Genomic DNA, 21,007 nt, shown 5'->3' with positions numbered 1-21,007 from the left:
TTTGGTGAAAACAAATCACTACCGCATTATTTCTCCTTCAATCAAACCTTCACAAAAAAATGCTCCACACGGATAAGCAAAATCTATTCATATTACAGAATGCAGTCCAGGCCACTTCAAACTAATGTTCTTTACACAATTTGAAACGAATTTATCCTATTTATTAACAAGTGGAGCAAAATGCAAAGGATTGCGGTACAGTGCAGCAACAGCAGCTTCTGATGAGTCAAGCTCCCACAGACGCCAGCCTGCCTCCGCCTCCCCCCCTCCGTCCTCTTTTCCTTTCCTCCCATCCCCCCCCTGCCTCTCAATAGATGTCTATTAAAAGCTGCTGACGTTGGGAGCGACGGCCATCTTTGATGAGGGCACAGCTCCCATTCCATTGAAGAAGGAGATTTGGGGAGGTCAGGAGCGGCTGTTCTTACTTCCCAACTGCAGCAGCACACCCCAGTCTCATAACCCTCCACAGAGGCAACCGAGCAGAACTCATCTGGAGCGAAGGTAAGGGAAAGCAGAGGATGAAAGCCCCCTGCTTGCCTTCGGAAGCTCTTCTAAGGCTAAAGCCGTGGAAGGAAGGGAGAACTATGGCAGGCTGGGAGAAACGGTGATATTTTTCCAACCATATTGTTGTTTCCGATAGAGCAAACGAGAGGGAAGGAGAAGAAAAGAAACATTCATTTCTGTGTCTGATTTGCTGTTATTTTGAAAAGAATCTGGTGGTGCATTCTTTACACGTAAGCGTTCTTCTGCAGTATTTGCCTGGTTTTGTGCCTGTCTGTGTGTAAAAGAGTGAGTGCGTGCGAGGGAGAAAGAAAGATAGGGTTCAACTAAGTGGTTGTGTTTTGCTGGCTGATATCACTTTTCTTCCTCCCGCGTTTTGGTGCAGAATCGGTGTGACTAGGTGTAAAAAGAGGTGGGGAGGGAAAATTGTATGTAGTGGAGGGTTTTCCTGTACGCTGGGCAACATTCTTCGATTACAGATTCCATTTCAGTACCCTGGACAGCGAATACCACTGCTGCGGACTCTGTCGCAACGGCCGCAGAAATCTATCCAAGGCAGAGTGCGCACCTAAAAGCCTCACTGCAGCAACGGGACTTTCATTTCAGCACCTCGGACAGCTAAGGGCCATTCTCATGGGATCCCCCTGCAGGCAAAAGTTGTGATGATGAAGGGAAATCCGACGCCTTGGAGATACTCGCCTTAAAGCAGGGAGACCGGTGACAATGCAAATACTGCAAAATGGTGGGGAGGGGGTGGTGGCAAGGAGGAACGCCGGAGGCAGAAAAGTGGGCAGAAGTTTTATATATGAAGAGGCTGCACTAAAGGGAGCGAGGGAATGGAGACTGGTGCATTAAAATCGCTCGCGATTGCAGCTCATTATTTAGTTTCCCTTCGTCCCTTTTGCCAATACTGATCTTCTCTGTTTCCACGCCATAGCCACCCTGCCTCACAACATCCGTATTCGTCGCCACGTAGGAAAGATGAAACCTTTCCTGACTTCTCCACTGCAGAGACCTGCTGTGAAGCAGTGGCACGCTTCCCTAGGCTGGGAACCCGTGTTTGTTTTGGAAAGTGGTGTTGCAACTAAACAGTTTGTTGTGGTTAGATTTGATTAAGAGGGAGGTTTCAAAGAAGGGAGATTGAGTCCAAATCTTTTAAATCTATTTTTAAGAGGTAAAAGCGACCGTTAAGAACAGACAAACAAAAATCTTCCATCCTTCCTCTCTTCATGATCCCCAAAGATCACACTGCGAAAGTTCTACTGAGTTTGGCGATCTCTCGTGAGCCCCAGCGATGTGCAATTTTTTTTCCTCCAGACGTGTTTCATTCATCTTTCCGTTTTTGCCGCCTACAACGACGTGTCAAACGGCCATTCCTAAATAGCACTGCGATAGGCGAGAACTCTCTTGAATGCGAGGAATGCTAGCCAGGTAGTTTGATCAGTATCGGGAGCGCTTCAGGTACCTTTTTCGTTTAGCGCGTTGATTGGAAAGGTGGCCAACCTTTGGTGCCAGGAAGCACAAAATAATTCGCTCTGTGAGCCTACCATTGTAAAACCCTTTCGCTGAAACGCCTATGGTTCAACCCGTGCTCCTCTAGATGAAGTGGGGTCCTTCAAAAGTCTCGCCGCCCTCTTTTAAGCTGGGGTTATTTTGGAAAGTGTGGAAGGAGCAGGTCATCCATGTGAAAGTGAACTTCTGGAGAGGCTCATGTAAGAAAAAGAAGAGGGGGGGGGGAGAAGCAAAGGGAACATTGATATAGGTTTTCTCCATGCTTCGAAAGCGCTCATCGGGAGCCAGTGCGTCAAGGAAAAAGCTCTGCGCGTTGGAGCTTCAATAATTATTCTGCTGTTTCCTCTCCCCTCCCTTCCCCTCCCCTCCCGGTTGTCTTCAGCTTTGCCAAAGGGGGAGGGGAAAAGAGGAGGAGGAAACCGAGACTGTTGACAAGGGAAGGCAGGAGATACAACGTGTGTTGTTTCCAAGAGATGGCTCTCGGATGGGGGGGCCCAAGGAGTTCTTTAGCGCCTCTTCGCAAACAACCCGGAAAGAGCGAAGCTGGGGGTGGGGTGGGGTGGGGGAGGGAAGTTGGCGGGGGAGGAGGAGAGAATTCAGGTGGCGTCCATTCATGAGTAAGGCGGGAGAAGCGCGTCAGCTCAACTGACGGATCAGAGCTAGGGTTGATTGTGATCAGCCCTGCAGATCAGGCGGTAAAGCTCCCCTGGCGAAAGGCTTTCTGTTTTTTCGCAGTCATGTTTCCCCGTCTCGCTGCGTCCATCTGCTGTCTTTAAGAGTTGCAGTCGGAAAAGCCACGTTAAGCGTCGAAGCCGATCGGGACTGTTTTAGATGGGATGGATTCATCCTTTCCCGTCCTACGGGCCTCTTCCGTCGCCCCTGTATCCGTTCCAGCTGGACGCCTTTAATCAGGAAACGCAGAATCCCTTTGGGAATTAACCGAAGCTAACATGGATCACTTGCTTCCTGCTGCTTCCGCCTCTTGGTTAATCATCAGGGGGGCGTTATGATTCAGGTTTGCGGCGGCTGCCTAGCCCAGCATAGGCCACGCATGTAGCAAAATCCGAGACGGGCATGGCCTCGCTCCACGTGACTAGCTAAATAGGCCGAGGCAGCTTTCTTATTTTAAATCTTTCCCTGGAAGTGGTGTCACGTTGGAGGAGGGTGACAGGCCGCCTGGTAAAAGCAGCAGGGGTGGGGGCAAGGTAGGGGCCTAGAGCTGTCCGATACCCTTGGAAATGTTCATGACTTGACCGAAGTCAGGGTCTGCATCCTGCGTGCTGCATAAAGCACCGTTCTTCGACTGCCTCGTGACAGAGGATGGAAATCAAAATTGTCTAGAGGAACAAGGAACAATCAAGGAATTGGACTTCATAGCAGCGGAAAAAGCGAGGGCGGGGGGGGGGGGAGAGGGAGAAAGAGCGTGCTGGACAATGCAGTGCTTACAGAGGACCTTGGTCTACAGCAACCTTTATCCCCCAGCACCAAATGTCAAGCCACGATCCCATTTCTTTGGGAAATAATGTAGGTATCTCTGAACAGATGCAAAATGCCCTTCTTGCAACGAGTTTTTTTTTTTTAAATCACAGGGGACAGAGTTTAGGCAAAGTCCCATGCAGGATCGAGTCCAAGGAATTAGTAATCGAACCCTTAGCAAGATGGAATGTAGAATGGTCAATAAGAGGAGAAGAGGCACCAGGGAAGGCGATATTTGCGGCCGTACAGAAGCAAACAGACACGCGGACATGTGGAGTTGGGGATGATTTCTCCAAAAGAGTCTGAAGGAATTTTCCATTCAAAGCCACCAAGGCAGTATTCCAAAGAGCTGGTTCGTTTGATTACCGAAAACTGCTGCAGGCATTAAGAAGTGATTGGCTGTTTCTTTGGCACAGTGTAGATTAAACCAGTAAATTATTTCAAGAGTGCAGGTGGAAGAATCTCAGGGTTCCCTTCCAGACATTGGAGATAAAATAAAGCAGGAGAAAACCACCATCCTGCAATCAGCATATGATGGAACTCCACCCTGGCTGAAGACAATGAAGAATCTCTTACTGTTAGTAAGAACACTGTATGGATGTTTCTATGAGGCCATCAGGGCTGGATTCTGTGTGAAGGAGACTTTACCTTTTACAGGACAATATAGCTTAATTCAGGTTTTCTCCCCACTAGTGACATTGTTTCTCTTCCAGAAGCCAGGAGAGTCCACAAAGAACTGTGTTTGAGTAGGAATGAGATTCTCTCTTTGTTTATCCCTTCAAATGAATGTTACTAAAGATGTAAACCAAGAACTTCAGTAAAATAAACAGGCAGCTAAAAATTGAATGTTGTATCTTGTGTATGCATGCAGAGCCTCTTATCCTCCCACCAGCAACAACTCTGATGTAAACAAAAGTCTACCCAAAGCTGGACTTGTAAGCCTTCCTAGTTCTCTCTTGGTCTGTACCCTATTGCTTTTAATTAAAAGCCATCTGAATATAGTATACTCATGGCTGTTAACGTAGCCAGAATGCCCCATTCAGTACTTGTGTGCGCCTGTGAGACCGTTTCCTTTATTTGTATGGATTGGGTGTGAGTGCCATTCCTTATGTAACCAAAACAGGCAGCTTCTCCAACCAGATAGTAGGGATGAGCAGAAGGGGTGGGGAGCACGGAGCTTTGCAGGTATCTTCTAGGGAGAAAGTCTATTTAGCTGCTGTAATTTTTAAGGAAAAACACAGGGGGCTGGTTAGAAATGCGTTTTTGCTATGAGTGAAAACAGCGAACAGAATTGCATTCATTATGCAGTCTTTTGTAGAAGGTCCCCTTTAAAGAGCCGCACTGTAAAAACAAAATATCCAAGTTTAACATTTACAATTTTATGTCCCTGTTCCTTTAATGTTTTACTTTGGACTCACTAAACTATTGTTTTTACAAAATGTTACTTACAAAGAAAGGTGATAGTAATGGGAAAGTATCTGTTAACACGTTTGCTGGGAAGTCAGGAATTGAAAATATTACAAGGCAAAGAATTTTGGGAGTGATTTAAAAGTCAAGGAATAACTTTTCAGACTTCTACTCTATTTCAATTCTATCCTTCTTTGAATTATACCTTGCTGTGTGATGCTGTTATTTTCCCAATCCATTTCCAGTCCAAAATAAGCATGCCCAACTCTTAACTAAAGTGTATTGTGAAGCTTTGCTTCTGAACTGGAGTGTAGTGTCACTCTGCCTAAGTGAGGTGGAGTGGCATCATGAGGGGAAGAGATTGATAAAATGTCTGAATTAGCTTAGTGTAGAAATTGTCATCAAAAGGACATGGGTGCCTTATGCTGCAGGATTGGATGTGCAGGGTTTTTATTCAGGATGGACAAGGTAGGGTAAACTGGATTGGAGCTTTAAAAACAGTTAGTCTTGCCCTAAGTAAACACTAATGTTTTGTCCTAGTATCCATTGCTTGTAAATAGGCCCCATTCATTTTTTGGTAGACTTAGGTTTCAATAATTTTCTGCAATGGGATAGTAAAATTGTTAATCGAATAACAGAGTTGGAGGGGACCTTATTATATACTTGGTCAAGAAGGAAAGCTTGAGTTGTTACGCAATAGCTTAAATTTATAGGAAAAACCAGCGTTGGTAGCTTTATGTGATTGATCTGTTGCTGGAATGTGTTACCTCGGTTTGCTGGTGCCCCTGCTGGCTATATCGACATTATCCAGGCATCAAAAATTTCCATATTCTTTTTGGAACTGAGATACTTTATCACCATCTTTAATTAAAGTAATTGGAGAACAGGGTATTTGCATATCTCACTATTTGCATAACTCACTTTTCTTCCTTCACTAGAGTAGCACAGTCCAATCATTGACATATCAGACAGGGCTGGCTGATTATGAAGCTTGGCTGGTTGATACATCTTACTGATATCATTGAATTTGGGCCACTAAAGACTTGGCATATCTCGGATACAGAATCTAGAAATGTCATTACCGATGTACATTGTTCAGCTAGAACATTTCTTTTTTCTTTTTGTCCTACTGTAAGGGATGTGTTTTCATCTTAAATCTGTCAAATTGTTTGAGCAAATTAAAATGCAGGCATTTAAATTCTCTGAAAGGGGTGAGCAGTATTTATATATAACCTCTGCTGATCTGCTGTTATATCGGTATCTCTATATCTCTATATCTATCTATCTATCTATCATCTATCTATCTATCTATCTATCTATCTATCTATCTATCTATCTATCTATCTATCTATCTATCTGCATTTTTGAATACAGGGTATATCAGTTACACAAAGACCAGAATAAAAAAAAATCATGGTAAATATTAACGCATGGACTCATAACAGTAACTATAATATGATAACACTTGTATTAATTATAATAGTATACAAATAGTTTAAACTGGGTTTTCTTACATCTTGGCCTATTTACATTTTATAGATTATCATAATTATAGTTGAAAACCATCTCTACTTTAATACAGATATTCATGGTCTTTTTTCTAATTCCTACCCATTGTCTCTAGCCATTCATAAAAACGGTTCCATATCAGATAATATTCTGAGTCTTCTTTATCCTTAATTTTAAAAGTTAATCTATCCATTTCAGCACATTCTAAAATTTTCCGAATTACTTCCACGTCTGGCAGAGTGCACCTGAAAAGATAGTCTGCAAATATGCTTCTGTGAAAAATCCTTGCTGTGCAAAATGTTTAGGTTTCCTTCAGTTGGATGTGAAGATGAGATTAGTACAATTTTACTTACTCTTTGCTGATTGGAAAGCCAGTTTGGTTAAACACTTGGTTTGGTGTAATGGTTAAGGCATCAGGCTAGAGATTAGGAGATCATGAGTTCTAGTCCTGCTATGGCATAACTGGGTGATCTTGGCCAAGTCACTCCCTTTTGCCAAGAAAACTGCAGAGGCTTGTCCAAACAGTCACCAGGAGTCAACACTGACTAGAAGGCACCAAAATGAATAAGAGCCGAATGGCACAAAATATTCTCTTTCATCATAAGCACGTAATATAAGTGGAGAGGGTATATACCGTGCCATCAGATCTCAGCGGCTTCAGTCTGTTGCAGAGTTAGAATCATAGGGCAATTTCCCTAATATGTTAAAAGTTCTTCCTTGATCAAATATACTATTGCTGTGCTATATCGCCGGGATATTGGTTGTGTCAGAACTTTATTATGTTCCTTCTTCGGTAATGATAGATACGGTGTTTCATCTTATGCAGTAGCAGAAGCTGAATATTAATCAAGGGAAGAGGACAGACTAGGAGCAATTTATCATGAGGGTTTCTATATGGCTGCAAGTGATGAATGCGCTTCTGGCATGGTTAATATTAAAATCACGTGTCTGCAACCATTGCGCACAGTTTGCTCTTCAGCTGGAACTCTAGCAACTCATGTATATTTTTTTATGTTTTAAAGAGACCACATTAAAATCCAATTGAATCCAAAATCCAACTTCAAACAATTGCCACCATGGCAATTCATGGGCAATGGATTTAATTTTCCTGGGCAAATTGACCTAAGCTAGTATTTGTTTCGCTTCAATATATGTTTATCTTTACATTCTCCCAAACTGATAAATACAGATCTGTTCAACTCTTAATTTTAACCAACTCTCGACTTATCTTCCCATGCTTTGTAGAGTTTAAAAGACAAGTTGACTTTTCCCAAAGTCAGGCCCTGTAGGTCCAATCGCAATATATTTTATTAAGTTAATCACATTCAAGGTTTTTTTCCAGAGGTGCCACATGCTAAATAATTTTTTTTCCAGAGAAAATGTTATTGTACTTGTTCAAAGGCCAGGCGTGAAACCAGAAATGAAGAAGACTTTAAAAGAAAATGACAACCTGTTCAAACTATAGGACATTGTCTATAGGGTACATTCTGTATAACCGATTCAGTATTGTTACCAGTGCATAGAACAGTGGGTTTTTTCCCTCTCCAGTGTGTTTAATTTAGATGGTGTTAAACAAGTATGAAGATGTTGTCGCTCCTTGAGTAGCAAAATAAAGGAAGGATGCAAAGCTGCAAATATATAACATGTTTGCACGTCAGTGTTTCTGCTTTTTTTCTGGGACTCTATGCCTTTTCCAGTTTTTGGAAGTTACCATGCATGGCCATACAGAGTCCTGCTACACATTTTCTTCCCATTAGGTTGAAACCTCCTCTTCTTGTGTTATATCCATAATCTGATGTTGGCGATCCTATTTTTGTCAACAGCCGCATGAAAAAGTGCTGCTGAGTTTTATACAAACCAGTCCCTTAGGTTTTGAAGCCATGATGTTCTTCTTCTACCTGGACATCATTTGCCTTCAATCTTTCCCTGGAGGATTAAGTGAAGGATGCAGTATTTTTCTGGGTGTCGCATCACATGTTCAAAATATTCAAAATATTTTGCTTTTTAATGGCTTGAAACGGGGGGGGGGGGGTCAGTGAGAAAGAAAAATCCATGACTTAATGTTTCTACATTGCGATCAAATGTGATTACAAAATTCTGGCACTTCTGAATTAGAAAAACCTCTACTTTTTATAAAAGGGTTGACATATTTAGGAATGATATAGCATTCCCATGAAAGTCAGCTGGGTGACATTCTCTCTCAGCCTAACCTATCTCACACGGTGGTTGTTGTGGGTAAAATAGGAGGAGGAAGGTGCATAGGATATGTTCGCTGCTTTGAGTTATTTGTAAAAATAATAAAAGCAGGATACAAACAAAATATATAGTTATATAGGAAATGAAGCAGTTAATAATCCTGGGTTTTGCAGCCAAAAAGGGTTTTTAAAAAAAGATTTTAAAGGTAGGGTTTAGCCAAATCAGGATTATATATGGTAATAAAGTTTTCATTTTATTATTTTGCTTGCTCATATTGAAATGGAGCTGAGCCACAAGTAAAAACACTTAGCTTCAAGGCTGCAAGGACAAATTTCATTATATGTCAGTAATGTTCATGGCGCTGTGCTTTAAGCCAGTGCACTGTGTCAAGTTGCAAGTGCTCAAATACAGGGAGTTCTTGGCTTGCAACCATAACTGAACCCAACATTTTCTGTTGCTAAGCAAAACAATTGTTAAGTGATTTTTGCCCCATTTCATGAACCTTTCTTGCCCCAATCGTTAAGTGAATCACTGCAGTTCTTAAGATAGTAACACAGTTGTTAAGTGAATCTGGCTTCCACATTGACTTCACTTTTCAGAAGGTGATCACATGATCACTGTAATTGTTATAAATATGAGTCAGTGGCCAAGTGTCTGGATTTTGATCAACTGCAATTGTTGTAAGTATGAACAACAGTTGTAAGTCACTTTTTTCAGTGCTGTTGTAACTTCAAACAGTCTCTATATGAACAGTTGTAAGTTGAGGACTACGTATATTTTGGTAACTCTTCCCACCCCTCCCCATTTATAGTAGGTTATTTGGAACCCAGAAATAATTTTGAAGCACGAAATGACAATCTGGGCAGGGAGGAGCCCTGAAATGTCAATTATTTGTCCCTTTATCTACTCTAAAATAATCCATGGGGGATGTTGGATTACCTGCAAGAAAAATGGCTTGGTACTACGAATTTAGGTTTTAAGAAATTCTTATGCCTTCGACTTGCAAAACTACAGTTAATCAGTTGAAAATATGGTGAGGTTGCTTCCCAAGAGTAGATTTTGAGTGTCATGAAAGGACAAAGAAGGCTATCAAGGTTATTTGGGAATGTATGTTAGAATCCAGCGTCTTTTACTGATTATCAATATATTCTACCAAATACTATATAGGTATTAGAGCTCCACCCTCTGGTTTTCTATTATGCCAAGAATGTACTGCAAGGCAATCTGATTGTATTATCTATCTGTAAATGAATGTTAGGGAAAACGTTTTCTGCTATGAAAAGACAATTAGTTGATTTACACTGCAATGACTAAAATAGTGTTTTGGGGGTCAATTCATTGTGCAGTTGTTAATCTTAAAACCCTGTTACGTTACTGATATGCAAAGGAATGTCTCTTTCTATCCTATTGAAATATTTTTTGTTGCTTCTGCTCTAAATAACTGAGGTCGGACATTGTCGGATTGCTTTTAAGCAATAACTCTTTAGTTACAGAACATTCTCCCCATAAAGACTCACTTGGGACCTTCATTCATCTTTTGGCATCAGGCAAGCACCTCTGTTCGTTTAGGATTTTAAAGGTGTCTAAAAAGTTTTGCTGTGACATTGAGTTTTTCTTTGGTGTTTTAAAAAAGAGCTTGATGTGGCCCCTGAATTAAAAGCAAAGTGGCTACTACTAGTGGCACAGTGGTTAGAGTGCAGTACTGCAGGCTACTTCTGCTGACTGCAGGCTGCCAGCAGTTCGGCAATTCAAATCTCATCAGGCTCAAGGTTGACTCAGCCTTCCATCCTTCTGAGGTCGGTAAAATGGGGACCCAGATTGTTGGGACAATACGCTGACTCTGTAAACCGCTTAGAGAAGCTGGAAAGCACTGTGAAGTGGTATATACATAACTTTAAGAGCAATTGCTATGGCTGTTGCTTCTCTTTCTAAATTTGAGAGAACTGGAAAATTTTGTGTCTTGTCTAATTAATGTAAGGTACTTTTCACAGTATCTCTCTTGATTTACCCTTCATGTTGTTTTAATGGACTGCAGATGGATCCAGGTGAGGATGTGCTTGCTGCATCTGTCGGCATCTCCATGAAGAAACTATGTGTTTTCCTGGGTTCCTGACTGCAGTGCAGTTTAAGGAAAATATGCATTTCAGTTAAGGAGGTTCCAGCAGGTACCACCTTCAATCAAGACCATTTCTTATTGTAAACCATGGCTTTTATGAATTCCATCATATCCTGATGGCAGGCCCATCTCCACATTCCCTGGCTGGCCCAAAGAATTGAGTGCTCAGGGAAATTATTGTTGCTGTCACTGAATCCATTACAGTTATAAATTCACTCTGGACTAGTGGGGTAATCCAGTTCTGGTAAAACAACTCTAAAACTAAGGTTGGATTCAAAGACTCTAGCAACCCCCAGGGGGAGAGCCTTCTCTGTGGGAGCGCCTTCCCTCTGGAATGAGCTGCCCCCGGAGCTTTGCATAATCCCCGACCTCCGGTCGTTCCGACGCACTCTAAAAAATTGGCTTTTCCAGCAAGCCGGACTGGCCTGAATAGAATAAAGAGCCGAGATGGCGCAGTGGTTAGAGTGCAGTACTGCAGGCCACTTCAGCTGACTGTTAGCTGCAGTTCGGCGGTTCAAATCTCACCGGCTCAAGGTTGACTCAGCCTTCCATCCTTCCGAGGTGGGTGAAATGAGGACCCAGACTGTGGGGGCAATATGCTGACTGTAAACCGCTTAGAGAGGGCTGAAAGCCCTATATAAGTCTAACTGCTATATAAGTCTAACTGCAATTGCTATTGCTATAAAATATAGGATTAATTTGGTTGTTAATTTTAATTTAATTTTTAAATTTTTATTGTAAATATCAATTGGGTTTTTTTTGGATACTTTATTTAATGTCTCTTTTAATTTTTGTATAATTTGTTTTCTTTTATGTTGTACGCCGCCCTGAGCTCTTGGGAGAAGGGTGGCATATAAATCCAATAAACCTACAACCTGCAAGTCCTCTCCAAATTTAACGAATTTTAATGTTTAACATGATAAAAGGGGGAAATTCTCTCTCCTCCTCCCCCTCCCTCCCTCTCTCTTTGTCAAAGGTAGTTGAAGTAATTTGCCCAAATTTTTATTAATCTATCTATATATGAAAGGCTGTGTGTGTGTATGTTCCAGCGTAACTCTGGAATGCCGCAAGCAATTCCAACCAAACTTGGTATACAGATGACTTACTCTCTGGAGAAAAATACTGTGGAGTAAGACACCCCTAACACCCCTCGGGCTGTGCGTTCTGTTAAGATGCAGCCCGTTGCACCATACTGGCTTCTACTGTACAGCGCAGTGGAGCTGTCATGGTAACGGCTTCACAGTACTCCACAAGGGGGCTCCTCCTGGTAAGGGGGAAAATCCAACATTAGAAATTACATTTGGTCTAGACATTTCCCCCCTATAAATAAATATCCAGGCAACGCCAGGTTATCAACTAGTTTTAAATGTAAATGCAATCAGATCACAAGTGCTCATTGTAAATATGGCCGGTATAATACTCATAGTCTAAGTCTTCCAGTCTGCTTCTTAAAAAATCTGGGGAAGTTGGCAGAGCAGCTCGGGAGGCTCTAGAAGCTGCAATAGGAAGAGAAGATTAAAAGAGTCTTTTAGATTAATGAAAATAATCTTGCATAATATTAGATGTTGCCTAAAAAGTCTCACTGTAGGAGATGTTGTTAGAAAATGCTTTATTATCATTTTATCTTGTTAGTTTGGGTTATGATTGCGTAAAGAATTGACTGCATCTGATTCTGCCTTTCTAATTATCAATTTTCTTTCAGTGAGTCATACTGGGTAGCTTGCTTTTCTCTGACTGATCAAACCTTCCATAATATTTGACTCCATTGGGGCTCTTTGTGTTAAGAGGAAAAGTTCGAGATTGTGCCCTACTCTGTTTCACTGGCTTTGGGCCCCATGCCAATTAAGAAGCCTTCTGCAGCATAAACCCTGCCCAACCCAACTCAGTTTTGCCAGGCCACATTGTTTTTGATTAAAATCATATCTCTTCAACAGCAGGAGTTGTTTCCAGTCAATACCTCCATCATTCTAGTTTCCCCCCCAGCTCCTGAGCCAATTAAAGACTGCCTCTAAAGCCAACAATTTTGTAATACCTCCTTTTCTCCCCAATGGGCATGCTTGCTATGAGAAATTAAATGAAACTGTATTCCCACTTTCTCCTATCAAAGAGCTAGCACAAAGGTCTCTGCAAAAGGTAGATGAAAAGCCAATAAGAAGCTATGGCTGAATGCAAGCTATGGTAGATCTTCTCTCTTTGGGAAAAAAATGCTGGGGAAGAATCCACTTCTCCAGGCCTTTCATGGGTGTTAGTATTTATGGCATAGACAGCAATTTCTGGGTCAGTTCCATATTTGTACTATGCAGTTTACTTTTCGGTAGAAGGTTGGCCAGAAGGTTGGCTGATGGATAGCTCTGAGTTGTGGCCAAGTACTTTGTGGATTAAATCATTAGCATTCCCTGAAAGTTGGAAGATTGCTGGACAAAGTCCAAATAGGGGTTGATATTTGTGGCATTACCAGCTAGGAAGAAGTTGAAGCTGTCGATCCTGAAGAATGAGCAGAATCCTTCGTTAAGATGAACTCTGTCACTTGCAGGTTGGACTTCTGCCCTTCCTCATTTCTATCTGCGGCTTGAGTCTGGGACTGGACCTTTGTGAAGGTTTTGCTGTCGAAGGGGAAATATCAATGTCCCTGAAGAGGATTGGTGTACAATCCTTAACAAGCTGCCTTCAGACCAGTGGTGGGATTCAAATTTTTTTTACTACTGGTTCTGTGGGCGTGGCTTGGTAGGCATGGTGTGACTTTGTGGGCGTGGCTTTGTGGGTATGGCAGGGGAAAGGATATCGCAAAATCCCCATTCCCTCCCCACCCTACTAACTTGCTTTCCAGCTCCATTCTCCTGTTCAGGGCAACAAAAGAAGATTAGCTGGGAGGCAATGGGGGTGGAGCCAGTTTATTTGTCGGTTCTCCGAACTACTCAAAATTTCCACTACTGGTTTTCCAGAACCTGTTAAAACTGGCCACTGCTTCAGACCCATCTTTTTAAAATAATTATCAATTATCAAATAGTTTCTAACCTTGGTTTTCAGAGAATGTTGTTGAGAAAGTAGTGGAATGGTAGCTGTAAAGAATTCTAGGAAAATCACATTATCTGGCCCCTTTTCATCGAGGGATCAGGTTCAGGCATGAGACAGAAACAACAATGGCATCTCATTGATGATCCACAGTATCAAATGGATAGAGGAAGCATGACTCTGTTAGCTCTGTTGAACTTGTCAGTAACCATCGGTACCATTGAGAATAGCATCCTTCTGGACATCTGCTAGGAGTATGAGTTACAGGCATAAATTTAAGATAGTTTCATGGTTTCCCCAAGCAGAGTTTTTAGTTGTTTTGTGTGGAGAAGGAAAGATTGAACCCTGGGGCACTCCAGTATAGGTTGTCACAATGTTAAATCCACATAGCTGTCTAGTCAAAGAAGCAAGAATTTTGGGAATTTCAGAAAGGCATCTTTAATGCTCAGTCGGGATAAAATATAATATTGAAAACCATAAGAGTGAATTCTCGGTCACATTTTGTGAGTTAATTAAGGTCACATGTCTTTCAAATGCTTTCTTTTCACAGCTCTTACTTCTGGGCTGTACTGCTTCTCCATACCTAATCTGCATTCCTCTGCACATTCCCACAGGCTCTCATACACTCTCATGCTCAGCTTTCTTCTACATTTTCTTTAACAACTATGCAAAACCACCAACATGTTATTTGATAGTTGGGCCCATTATCCTCAATACGCTGATAATGGCCAGCTCTGCATCTCTACCACAGACCAACTGGAAAATCTAGTAGAAGTTAAACAAAGTATCTGGAAGCTGTAAGGGTCTAGATAGGTCCGTACTTAACTGTTGTGGCCCAGCAGGTGCCGTTGGAGCTGCCACCAGACTCCAACAGTGAAGGGCCCTCTGAGTCGGCTCTGGAGGATGTGGAGGACCCTGGACAGGGTTCTGACTCTGAGCAGGGCGCAGAGAGGCTGGTTGGCCACCAGGAGGCACCTGAGGTTTGGACCAGTGGGGAGGAGACAAGAGAGAGTGAGCCGGAGGCCAGTAGTGAGTTGTTCCTGGATGCACGCCATCGAAGAGCTACTAGGTGCCAGGAACAATTACGCAATTACAGGAGGTGATTGTATTCAGCTAGTGGTCATTAGGCTCCTCTCCAGACTATAAAAAGCTACTGGTGCACACACCCCTCTTTGCAGAAGTCAACGCAGGATTGAATGTCGGAGGACAGTACTGTGAGCTTGGCAGGCTGGATTGCTGCCAAGCCTTATCTGTGTTTATTGCTGCCTGAGTTTGAGTTGCTGCCAAGATCCTTATCTGTTTGTTATACTTGGCTTTCAGCCACCGAGGTCTTGGTGTCTTGCTATTAAAGTACATTCCAGTTAAGCTTGTCTCGGCATTCGTTACTGGACGGAGGAGGGGGTCAGAACACTTAGCCATAGCAAGAGGGAGTAGCTATTGATTCAGAGACTGAGCATGGGATAATACCAATCTTAGCTTTTGGATGGTATGTACTCTCCAATAAAGAACGTATATAATTTGGGGATTTTCCTGGACTCGTGGCTCCTATTAGCCAATCTGCTCTAATAGTTAAAGCATCAGTCAGGAAACCAGGAGATTGTGAGTTCTAGTTCCACTTTAGCTGTGAAAACCAGCTGGGTATTTTGGGCCAGTCATTATCTCTCAGCCCAATTCACCTGACAGGGTTGTTTTTGTGGGGAAAATAGAAGAAAGAACATGTTTGCCACCTTGCGTTGTTTATTAAAAAAAATATTAAAGGCGGGATATAAAAAAAATAAACAAATAATAAATACTAGAAAAGCAGTTGTGAAAATGTCAGGAGGGTATTTGCCTAGATTTGTGGTCATTTCTGGAACCAAATTTGCTGGCAATAGCCATTCAAATCCTGCCCATGTTTGGTGAGATGTATGTAATGCACTCTACAAGGGAGCTTCCCTGAAGATCATCTAGAAATGGCACCTAGTTCAAAATGTAGAAACAAGAACTATAGAGTACAGACATAAAGCACCAGTATTATGAAAACTGCAGTTGGTTTCCAAGTGCAATTCAAACTGCCTGTTGTTACTTACATAAAGTTAGGATTGCTAACGTCAAATATAATCCGCCCATTGAATACATGATGGCAGAGAGTACTTGCTAAGGATCCCAAATGGGCTCCCAGGAGAGCATTTTGTGCAAAAACTCTTCTCCTACTGTGTTATTTTCTTTTGACTGCTGAAATGGCCTTATTTTGGGGGAGGTCCTATTATTTTTGAGGTGCAGGAAGCTGTGAACACGATCACCTTATGGCTGCTGCTGCGTTGCAATATTTTTGGGGACGACTTATTTGAGGGGGAAGGCTTATTTTAGTGCATGTGCTCAAAAGCCTGTTTGGGCTTATTATCCAGGGAGGTCTTATTTTGGGGAAAACAGGGTATATCTCCCACCAGATATAATGTTGGCACACTCCATCATCCTAATATTTAGAAACCTACTGAAAATCTGATGATTCCAAACAGCATTTGGGGTGATAGAGTGAGGAGTTGGCCCATTGATGAGTGTTATAATACTTTGTATGTGGATTATTCTTAGGATATTGGGCTCTTAACATTGGCCTGGCTGAAACTCAAAATACTTTTTTGTTCCTTCTACATCTAGCATTTGATGATGTGCTTTTAATGCAAAAAAAGTGCCTTTTTATCTATCATTTTATTAATTTGGTTCTTTCTACATAGCCTACAAGTTCAACAGCAGCGTCCAGTATTTTTCCTCCCTATGAAGTTTGACCTACCAAGACAATGAGATAGTTATGTAACTTACTGCTTTCTCATACTCTGTTTTTCCCCTCTGGTATTATCTTTTTTTTTTCATTTTTAATATTCTGTAAAGCAAGAAGAAACAAGAATACAAGATAATAGTCCAGAACAATACATCTCAACATTCAGTCAATTTCCCCATAACGCTAAATTTATTAAAAGAAGAGTTATTCTTAGCATCGCTTATGTAATCTTTCCAGATCTGATAAAAAAAAAAGATCATCTCTCCGAGAAATCAGTATTTGAATTTTACCATTTTCCCCCATTAAAAGCAATTGGCCTTACCTTCCTATACTAACCTTAAAATCTGATTATCAGTAAACAAGCCGTTATTATGTTAGTTTTTAGCACAGGTGCACCTGCTCTGATGCCTGTAAAAAAAACACCCTGTGCTATGAGCAACCATTGTATGGCTGCTTAGTTGGAGCCTTATCAGAGAAGGAGGCTTGTGAACACAGCCATAAATATTGCCATCCAAGTGGGCGTGGCATTTGAAATCCAAAGCGCTCTGTCAGAATATCACAGTAGCATACCAGCCTTCTGGCCTGACTCGGCATAAAACATCAGAACAAATGTGACAAGGGGTTTTATGAGATAGGATTAGTGTGCTTGTTGGGATGCTGAAACAATTCCATCTTGGCAAATATTCAAAAGTTATTTTTTTAAAAAAAAATCAAATAACAAAAATAAGACAATTTACCTTATACCAGTTTTGCTACATACTCTGTTTAGCTGTAGTAAGCCATTGCATTTGCCCAACAAATATTCAGTTCAGTTTTATGAGATTAAACACTGTCCCATGTCAGTTACAAGTAACATTGTATTTTCTCTGTACTTTTCCTATGATTGTGAAAAAAACACCACACCTTCAAATGAGGATTTCTAAGGTAACAAGAGAGGAAAGGATTGTGTTTGCCCATGCCTTGTTTATCTGTGCATGCTTTATATGTCCACAGATGTTGTAGATAAGCATTCAAGCAGGAAGAACGTAATAGGATTCTATATAAAATTATTGACATCTTTAAAAACTATGGGAAAGTGTACGGCACAAGACAACTTTGGCTTCTAATATTAATAACAACAACTCCAAGCAATTCTTGGTGGTTTTTACTTCCATGGTTAATGGAGATTAAAGGACTTATAGTTCAACAACATGTGGAGAGGCACAGATTTCCCAGTCCTTTGTTGGGTATTTTTTCTACCTTGGTCAAAAATATTTTAATTCCCTTTCTGAGAATGAGGCATCCACACCACTAACTTGAAATGATGAAAAATGAGCAAAAGCAGTGGGGCATTAGGAAATTGCTTTACGTCAGTTATGGTCTCCTTGATGAAGGCCAATATTTTCACTGCAATGTTTGGATGCTCTCCAGATGGAAAGATCTTATCATCTGATAAGTGGTTAGAGCACGAAGATATAAATTTTGCAACAAATACAACCTTTACTATTATTGAATCCTCTGTGAAATGCCTGGCAGACCTTTCTCAGTTAATGGGCTAGATGGGAACAGACTCAACTAACCACAAACGTCTACTGCAGGAGATTTGCAAAGCACTGTAAAGATAAAATGGTTCACACCTACTCCAAGTAGATGCCGTAATTAGCAAAAATGCTATTGTCTTTATGAAGCAGCATCTGGTATGTGTTTAGGGGATAAATTGCTTCTGTTTGTGGACTTCTACGGGTTCGGTTTTTTTGACTTCTCTGGAATATCTACATGGAATCACTGATTATCTATTTCTACCCCTCGCTAAATCAGGAAAAGCTGGATATGTGTCTGACTGTTGACAGGAAACAGTGATGGGCTACATAATCTGGAACAGGGGTATCAAACTTGATTTCGTTGAGGGCCGTTTAAGGGTTATGATTGACCTTAGAGGGCCAAGGAGAGCATGGCCAGGGTGGGTGTGACCAGCATGAAATCACTCATATCGGGGGGGGGGGGATGCCTATGGTGGCCTGAGTGCTCTGCCAGCAAAAATGGGCTTCCAAACTCAGCTTTCAGCTGGGATGGTCTCCTGCAACCTTCTGCCAGCGAAAATGGAGCTCGGGGTGGGGGTGGAGGAACATGCAGCCCTCATGAGCTCCGTTTTCAGCTGGATGGCCTCCTGAAGCCCTCTACCAGGGGAAACAGAGCTTGTGAGGGCTGTGTGCAGCCCTCCTGAGCTCCGCCTTCACTGGCAGAGGCAGGGTGGGCTGATCCTTCATTGTTTCGATTTTTTGATTTTATTGTATTTCTATGCCGCCCTATTCCCAGAGGGACTCAGGGCGGCTCACAAACCAAGTCAGGGGGTGGGGGGATACAGACAGGAGAAAAAAAGACACGGACAAAACAATACCACAATTTAAAAACAATCAACAGCCACACCATTCGAGTGGGGACAAGAAGTCATCAGCCCCAGGCCTGTCGGAACAGCCAGGTTTTAAGGGCTTTGCGGAAAGCCTGGAGGGTGGTGAGCATTTCCAGGGCAGCCCTGCAGGCCAGATCTAAGCACCCTGTGGGCCAAATCCGGCCCCCAGGCCTTGAATTTGGCACCCCTGATCTAGAAAGAAGGAAGGAAAACAAATCAGGAGGCCTTCTCTGTAGTTGGATAGTCAGCATAGCTTTTAATCATTCCGTTATTTATTTATTTATATTTTAAGAACTGCACTTCCTATTTTGGTACGTTAGAAGCTGCAAGTTCTACAAGAAGCCCATACGATCTCTTAGTTGTTGTCAATGATCAAACTACTTTGAGAAACACGTCCCTTACATCTGATTAGAATAAATTAAGAAATAAATGTTCAAGATACATTGGGTCCAAGTTTGGAAATACATTTTCAATGTCATATAGTGAGGTCATTCCATCCAGGCACACAGGATATATCTGAAGATTGTAAATGCCTACTTCATAACCATTTTTATATTCAAACTAGTGTATAGGACATTGATACCTGGATACCTAAGGACCCTTAGAAAATCCTACAATATACTGGGGGAAGGGATGGGTTCATAACTAAGCATCTAATATTACAGGTAAAATCAGAAACTTGATTTTAACCTCCCATAGCAAATATCATTTTTCTGTGTGTTGCCAAGCTGACATATTAGGTTTTGGAGAAATGCAAGAAAGAGCAAAGTTTGCTCAGCAGTTAACTTTGTTTTTCTAATCAAACCCAAACACCAGCAGGATCAGCAGTGTGAAATGATGTAAAATAAAGATTAAGAAAATAAAGGTTGAATTGAGGATAATTCACATGAGGGAATCAATACCAAGCATTACTTCTAGGGTGACTCCTTCCTCCCTCTGCTGCAGCTCCGCCACTGGTTGTCTCCACAATTGATAGGGCTATGACAGGTAGAGGAAAAAGTATGCCGCGCTAGGAGGAGACTCTATGGTGGGGGAACTGAACTTCCGGTCAGCTCCAGAATTGAACAGGGGGCTTCCGGTTAGGACCTTTGTGGCTCCCGGTGTTTTCTTTTCTGTGGGAAACGGGTCCAAATGGCTCTTTGTGTGTTTAAGTTTGCCAACCCCTGTTCTAGGGCAACTGAGAGACATTGATTCTTGTAGAAGCTCTGTAACAGTCAATAAATATTAAGACCCTGAAGCCAGTTATACCCTAAAACTGAACCACATCTTGTGTACATCCTGGTAAAGTGGGGCACAGAACGTTCATGGTTTAAGGACATTTGTGAAAGCTTTAAAAGGGATTTTGTGAAGAAATCTATTTTAAGGGTTTAACTGTATGTTTTGGTTATTAAGGAGCTCAGCTTGAAATAAAGAATGCAGACATGTTTTTCTACTTTAATCATTTTTAATACATAAAACAGGATCTCATAGAATATTTATCTGTGAAAAAATTGCCTTGGGAGAAGAATGCTGCTTTAAAGGCAGAATAGGGAAGAATGTAAATTGCCTTAACAGTGGCCTGATGATAAGATGAAGGCCACATCATGAGAACTTGTCCTCTGAAAATATTTCACAGGATAATCATCATGCTGCTGTTAGTGGGAAATGAGGATAAGTATGTATGTGTGAATGGCCTGGCCTTTCCTAACAGGATGCACATTAAGAGATTCAACACATCAAGATTGGGAGAGCTGGGTTCACATGACGTGGCTGGAAAAATAATCCTGAGGAAGAACAAGATGATGAGGCAATCAGACCGTCATGAATAGGGAGTCCCAGCTGTAGCAACAGAATCCCCTACTCCTGGCTCTTGTGAGTCAGCTCTTGAACTGGAGGCTCATCCCAGCCCATGGGAAGGCTGCCAGCTCTGTGTATAGAGTTTTAGAAAGAATGTTGAAAAAAATAATACTGTTGATTTCTCCTTTGGCATTTTATCCTGCAACAAAGGAGAGCCATCATGTTATAATATAAGACAAGAGAGAAGTTAGAACCTCAGTTGCAGATAAAACAACTTCATTAACTTCATTGAAGAAGTACAAACATTGCTGACAATAGTGGAACTTGTGTCAACTATACATTTAATGCTAAAAAT

General features: G+C 41.7%; 1 protein-coding gene across 2 annotated transcripts in view; it reads left to right on the top strand.

Moving 5' to 3' along the window:
- The first annotated feature begins 345 nt into the window (after window positions 1–345).
- The window catches only part of SNAP25 (synaptosome associated protein 25), a 67,038-nt gene continuing 46,376 nt past the window's right edge, over window positions 346–21,007 (top strand). The window contains exons 1-2 of one of the 2 annotated variants that reach the window (XM_087716860.1): window positions 374–501; window positions 641–734. The gene's annotated coding sequence lies outside the window, so the exon portion shown is untranslated. Of the gene's footprint in view, window positions 502–640; window positions 735–21,007 lie in introns of both variants that reach the window. The other variant, XM_014058893.2, reaches the window with a different exon arrangement.

This window comes from Thamnophis sirtalis, unplaced genomic scaffold, assembly GCF_051295495.1.
Source record: "Thamnophis sirtalis isolate CommonGarterSnake01/CBP01778 unplaced genomic scaffold, rThaSir2_p1.2 scaffold_5, whole genome shotgun sequence".
NCBI classification, from domain to species: Eukaryota; Metazoa; Chordata; class Lepidosauria; order Squamata; family Natricidae; genus Thamnophis; species Thamnophis sirtalis.
The sequence above is the reverse complement of the archived record's forward strand: the minus strand, read 5'-3'. Positions and strand labels throughout refer to the sequence as shown.